Source organism: Panicum virgatum, chromosome 2N (assembly GCF_016808335.1).
Source record: "Panicum virgatum strain AP13 chromosome 2N, P.virgatum_v5, whole genome shotgun sequence".
Lineage (NCBI taxonomy): Eukaryota > Viridiplantae > Streptophyta > Magnoliopsida > Poales > Poaceae > Panicum > Panicum virgatum.
In genome coordinates, this window is record NC_053146.1 from 49,708,835 (window position 1) to 49,715,855 (window position 7,021).

Below are 7,021 nucleotides of genomic sequence, written 5' to 3' on the forward strand. Positions count from 1 at the left end.
ACCTTCCGCCGGATGAACCGGCGGCACGGTGACAAATTTGCAAAAAAAAATCAGCATATATTTTTGAAAAATTGAAAAAAAATAATATAAAAATTAAAAAAATTCCTGAAGGCCGCTGTGATGTGCGATGCTGCGGCAACCTGCAGTTGCATGCATGCTAGAGGAGTATGTGCCCTCTTTTTTTCTTTTCCTTTTTTATTTCTGTTTCTTCTTTTCATTTTATTTTTTCTTTTTCATCTTATTCATTTTCTTTCTCAACATATGTGTTTGTTCTTCATGTTCAAGTCTTTTATTTATTTATGCATGTTTGGAGTTTATGTTTTTCCTCTATATATATGCATACTTCATGCTGCTTTTGGCTATATATGCATGCTTACTAGCAGTGGTGGAGTGCACCTTTATTTTTCTTTTTCCTCCCATCTTTTTTCTCCCTACTTTCTTTTTCTTTCTTGATTTCAATTATTTAATAATAATTTCTTCTCTGTTTGAAAATTGTATTGTTTTTATTATCTTTTCTTTTATTCATCCATAATAATAATTTATTCGTGTGTAATGATTATGTGCTAGTCTTGTGGACACATTGTTATCCATGTAAAAATAATGTTTTATTTATTTATACTAAATTGTTCGTGATGTTAGATTATCTATTCAACTTGTAGAGAAAAAATGTTCTGTGATGTGAACTCATTTGTTCGTGATATGTAGTTTTCAAATGTTCAGAATGTGGAATATTTTTGTTCGTCTTGTTCAACCATTTTGTTGGTATAAAGCAATTTTTTAGTTCCAGTCGTTAAAATATTTATTCACAGTAGTCAAAATTAATTATCTTATGTTAAATAATAGTTTTTAAAAGTTTATTCCAAATATAGCCAAGTGTGATCTTAATTTGGACACCTCATTGTAAGAACATTATGGTAAAATTGAAATTTAATTGAGATATTTGGTTTGGGATTTATGAATTTTTTTAGTTGACGTCTCTTGCTAAATGTCGTTTTCAGTGGACCGTGCATGTGCTGCATGTGGTCATAAGGACACGTCGCCAGCTTTTCCCGGCCATCGGATCGGCCGAACGGACATCTCAGATCTATGTTTTCTGGTCATTTTGCACAAAAGTCCTCGAACTTTCTAGGTATACAACCCGCCATCCACTCTCCTCTCTCAGAAATGTTTTTGAATAAGCCCCTAAAGTTTTCTAAAATCAATCTGCAGTCCACCACACCTCCTCGCGTCGCCCTGCCTCGCGCCGCCGCTGCCCCACCGGCGCGTGCCCTAGATCTGGGCTGGGGAACGGCAGGGGTGACTCCTCTGTGAAGGTGACCATGCGGGCAAGGACGAGGCAGCTGCTACCGACCGTGACGACGGGGTGAGCAATGGAGCCGGGGAACCAGCGAATGTGGCAGAGGGGCGCGCGCCACCGTCCGCCACGCTGAGCTGCCCTCCGGGCAACCACGCCGAGCCGCTGCGCCGCAGGGCCTCCCGCCGGGCCGCTACGCGCACCGCGCCGAGATGGCCGCCGAGCCGCGGAGGAGGAGAACGGAACACGAGAAGCCGCCACGGAAGAACCGCCGCGTCCAGCTGGCCGCTGTGTACAACAATCATATCCTTGCTTATGAGTTGTTATCCTTGTTAGTAATAATTTGTTACTGGTGCTCCCATGCCCTAAGAAATAAGGATATCTGAATTGTTTCAGTTTTGCAAGGGAATCTATAGCATGCATTTCCATCTCCCTTTCCTCAGTTCTATCTAATTTTGGTTATGTACTGACACATATATCCACTAGAAAGAACTGAAGGCCCTTTGGCTTCTTTTCCTGCAACTGAACTTCTAGGGCTAGTATCAGATCCGTTGAAGGAGATGGCATGGCAAGGGAAAGATCCATCTACAGATTTCAGGTCTTTCCTCCTATCATAACAATGTGTGCATTTTACCAAGCCATTCATTTGTTAAATTTCAAATGTGTGACCATATGTTCTGTTGAATTTATAGAGGTGGTGGTTTTATATTTTTGGAGAATTTACTGTACTTCTCTAAGAACTCTCCAGTTTGTAAAATCACTTTTACTGTTACATTTGTATAGGGATGAAGTCTTACAGAGCTGATGTAGTTTAGGATTTTATCCCGAAAGGCCTTTCAGGCTGACAGTCTGACTGAACCGAATAGTTGGTGGTTGTCAACATAGCTATATTCTTACAAATTTAGAGGACTTCAGTGAGCCCAACTGACTTGCATGTTTTCTTAGAAACTCACTGCAGCTAGCTAGGGCTGTAGGAAAGGTAGGATGTGTATAATGTGGTCGATTGTATTGCAATGAGCCCCTTGGGTGGTATATATAGGAGTACAAGGCTTGGAGGGCAAGGCACCTCCCCTAGAGATAAGGAAGGCTATTACGGGATTACATCAATCATAAACTACCATATCTGGAGTTGCCTAATATACTCTAACATCCCCCCGCAGTCGTAGCGGTAGCAACACGAACGGTCAGACTGGAGAACAATGGAGACGTATCCCCCCTGCAGTCGGAATGCCGATGCGAAAGCTTTGACTGGAGACTCATGCAGATGATAGCCCTTTAGTGCTGTAATAGCCGAAGTCGAGGTGGACGTGGTCGAAGCCGTGGAGGGGGCGCGGGTCAAAGCGTCGTCGAGGTGCTCGAGTTCACAAATTCAGTAGCTTCTTGCCGAAGACAGCAGCAGGACGGTGCGGCAGATGACGAAGGTAGACGTCGCGGTTTGCGACTTAGGTCACGCTCAGGACAGGGGTGGCGATGGCGCAGGTTGCAGCAAGTGTCGCGCTCAGATCAGGGGTGGCGATGACATCTTCCTTCAGGAACATCGGCGGCGATGTCCATGCGAGAACGGCTGGAGGCGTGGAGGTGGATCGAGTGCCTGCTTGACGAAGACCGGCGGCGAGTGGCGCCACCGCCTGAAAAGGCGACGACACCGGTAGTGTGGCTTGATCACGAATGTCGTTGCTGGAGCCTGGAGGGCACAACAACAACCTCGTCCTTCGGGAGGGTCGACGATGGATCGAAGACGAACGGCAGGGTGACACAAACCCGATAACGAATCGGGAAAAACCTAAGAAAAACACATAGCAGCAGCAGGGTGACCTCCGGGTACAATCTCGGGTGCTGTAGCGAATTCCTCTCTCCTCCTTGTCTCTTCCCCGCGAGTCAACACGGGACAGAGGAAACAGAGGAGATCGGAAACCCGAGCGGCTCTCCTCCGCTTGGCAGGCCAAGATCCGCCCCCGCAGCAGCGTCTTCGAGAAGCAGAGGCGGCGCTGGGAGAGGAAGGGCGGCGGCCGATGGCACAGGGGAGGTAGCCGGCGATGGAGGGGCGCTGCGACCCGGCGGCGATGTCGGTCGGCGGTGCGCTGGCCCGATGGCCCCGATGGCGCGGTGTCCTGGCGGCCCCACAGCTTCCTCCGCAGGCACGCACTCGCGCTTAGGGGCAGCGGTGCGGCGGCGCTAGTGGGAGGGGGGCGCCTGGACGTTGCGCGGAAGGGGCGGCGAGTGCTGATGTGGTGCCGAAGACGACGACGCAGAGGCGGCGGCGGCCCAAGGCGGGGCCATGGCGATGCCGACGAGCGACGCGGCCACGGCGACAGTAGAGGTCAGCCCTCCTGCTGCTGGTTGATGATGACGGCGGCGCGGATCAGAGGGATCCGCGGCGCATCCTAGGAGGGCGCTGCCCCCGGCGGAGATCAATCTCGATCTCCCCGGGGACGCGCGTGTGCAGCGGAAGCGGCGGCGCGGCTAGGGTTAGGATCTCGTAACCTAGGGGCCTGATGCCATGTAGGAAAGGTAGGATGCGTATAATGTGGTCGATTGTATTGCAATGAGCCCCTTGGGCGGTATATATAGGAGTACAAGGCTTGGAGGGCAAGACACCTCCCCTAGAGATAAGGAAGGCTATCACGGGATTACATTAATCCTAAACTACTATATCTGGAGTTGCCTAATATACTCTAACAAGGGCCAGTTAATTTTTTTGCAATTACTTTCAGTAAGGGTACAGCACATTCATCTCAACATTTCTGCAATGTCAGCTTATGCATCCCGTGGCTTTAAATGTTATTTATTAAGCTTGAGCTCAAAAGGATCTAAAGGAGTCACATAGTTTACATGTTTCTTGGAATTTCACTGAAACTCTACCTTCTTCCTACTGTGGCAATTGAACAGGCAATGATCCATTCATGATTTCATTAAATGAAGAAAGGATCGATAATTTATCTTTTAGATGCTGTAAAGATGTTATATTTGTCCAGCTATGCTGCATTATGTAATTAGAAAAGAACAACGGGAAATCCAGTTACCACCACTATGTTGAACTACGTCCTTTTAAATTGGGCTCGAAATTCAACTCAGTGAGTCCCTTTCTCTGCAGAAATCCTTCCAGGAACTCTTTGTAAGAAGACTGGTGATAGAAAGTTGTGGGAATATCTCTTTGCTGTAGCTGGTGTAAATATTACATTCATGCTAATTCAGATGCTTGATCTTCAAGCAGGTTTGTCTGTCAAACTTTTCAGCATTTCTTATTATGTTGATCCGAACTGTGAAAGTAGTTTGGCAATCTTCATGAACAACTGCAATCTGAAGTTGGTGTTGCTACAGCTAAGCCAAAGTCATTGATTGGAGCAGTGTTCCTAAATCTACTTAAAGGTATGTCATTCTTTTACTGTTACATTTGTATAGGGATGAAATCTTACAGGGCTGATGTAGTTTAGGCTTTTATCCCGAAAGGCCTTTCAGGCTGACAGTCTGACTGAATCGAATAGTTGGTGGTTGTCAACATAGCTATATTCTTACAAATTTGGAGGACTTCAGTGAGCCCAACTGACTTGCATGTTTTCTTAGAAACGCACTGAAGCTAGCTAGGGCCAGTTAATTATTTTGCAATTACTTTCAGTAAGGGTACAGAAATCCATACAGCATTATAGGCGTAATGTTTAACACCTGTGTGAGGCCCTCTAGAGATATACGCATATTATTAGATTTTAATAGAAGCTGGGTAAGAGCAATTATGTTTTCACAATTACCTCCAGGTAGGACCATCTGACCTTTTTTCCAGAAAATGATCGAGCATTTGACATTCTTTACTGCATAACTTTCAAATTATAAATGATCAGAAATGGCTGGACATGCACGCCAGTTACATGGATTTACTACAATAGATGCTTTGCAATTTACACAATGTCAAATTATTTCTGAACCGCCCCAAACTAAAAAATTAGTTATACTTGTGGTCAAACAAGACAGCAAGTTAACACTCTTAGGTACATAATATCATGGTAGCAGGCAAATTCTCCATGGATGGCAACAAGGAAGACACAGGCAAGTGCCTGCATATTCTATATAACAGACGCGGCGGGCTCGGCAGCCGCGCAGCCTGGCCACGTCATCGGAAAATCAGCTGCTCGTCCGATCGTCATCGCCTGGCTCGTAGCATCCGGTGAATTCAGCTGCTGCCTCGCGGTCGCTGTCGCCACGCGTCCTCCTATCGGCGACGTGTACATCCTGTCGGCTTGCGACACCGGCCAGCTTCTTTTGACCATTTTTTTTACTGGGAGACGACTACTGTCCGATAGGCAACAGTCCTCGGCTGCCGCATGCCATGCTTTTTGCCTCGGTGCCATCCGTGCGTTGCACCTCGTCTCCATGGGCCTCCGGTGGGAGGTTATGGTCAGTGGTAGTGTACAGAGCATAACACCTGTAATTAGAAACAATAGAGAATGTGAATTATCGTAGCTGCATCTTATCCGGTGCTAATTCAAGGGCAACCATGTGTAGGTGAATAAAAATATCTTTTCTATTTTCTCGCATTTCCTCCATGCCTCCATATATATTATCTATTTTCCTTGCTTTTCTTTTCTCCCTTTGGATGTTGTACTTTTTCATGATGCCCCCCCTCCAATCACAAACGGTCTTCACAGTGACGCAATACTTATGATTAACTCTACCATTTCATTGTGTTCAGATGCCAAAAAAAAGGCAAAAAACATCACATCACACATTTGGACATATGCATAGAGTACTAAATGACGTCTATTAACAAAAATTTTTTGCACTGATGGGTTGTAAATCGAGAAACGAATCTAATGAGTCTACTTAATTCATGATTTGCAACATCGATGCTACAATTACCATTCGCTAATTATGAATTAATTATGGATTAAGTATGTTTATTAGATTTGTCTTGTGATTCAAAACTCATCCGTGTAAAAAGTTTTGCAAATAGACTTTATTTAGTAGTCCGAAATAGCAAGATTTGATTCCAAAAAAGTTTGGCCAAAAGGGCTAAACACATCCTATAAAAAACGTGGTCAGCCACGATCGCGAAAAACTCTACCATTTCATCATATCCTATTCATATGTAAACATACATGACTATATTTACCTTTCAAATTCACATATTTGCACTATAACAGTGAACCCAGAAAATGGAAATACTGCTGATAATTGTAACAAACCAACTAACACCGCAAGAACGAGTACTCCTACGCTGATGCCAATTTCCTCTTATCTGCCAGTAAATCTGAAACTATGCTGCGATGAAGCTGCAGCTGTTCTTGTGAACTTTTTCCCTTTTACTGGCGATTACACAGTAAAACAAATGGAGCATCCGAGTCAGCAATGTTGCATGCACATATAGTCTACACTGCTTTTCATGTATCAATTTTTTCTTAACTTGGATCAACAATGAACTTCGTAATTTTAAATTAGGTAAAACTATTGAATATGTGTAACCATCATTTGAAATTCTATTTTGATGATGCAACATATACAACACATCAACAACCCGCTCAACAACCCGCGCGCACGGGCGCGCGCCAATCACTAGTAGGCAAGGAAGGGGTTGGCGTCCACACTCCCGAGCATTATCCATATGGTGCCAAGTGTTCTTCTGTAATAACTAAATCAAAACGCTTCTTTAAACTACTGGCAGCTGTGTATTGTTTGCTTCTAATTGTCATGTATTCTCATGCATATCATTTGCTTATTGAAATGGATTACTGCAGG

At 44.8% G+C, this 7,021-nt stretch overlaps 1 pseudogene; it reads left to right on the forward strand.

Annotated features, from left to right (window-relative positions):
• The first annotated feature begins 1,370 nt into the window (after positions 1 to 1,370).
• LOC120662708 lies at positions 1,371 to 5,290 on the forward strand (annotated as a pseudogene).
• Positions 5,291 to 7,021: the final 1,731 nt, after the last annotated feature.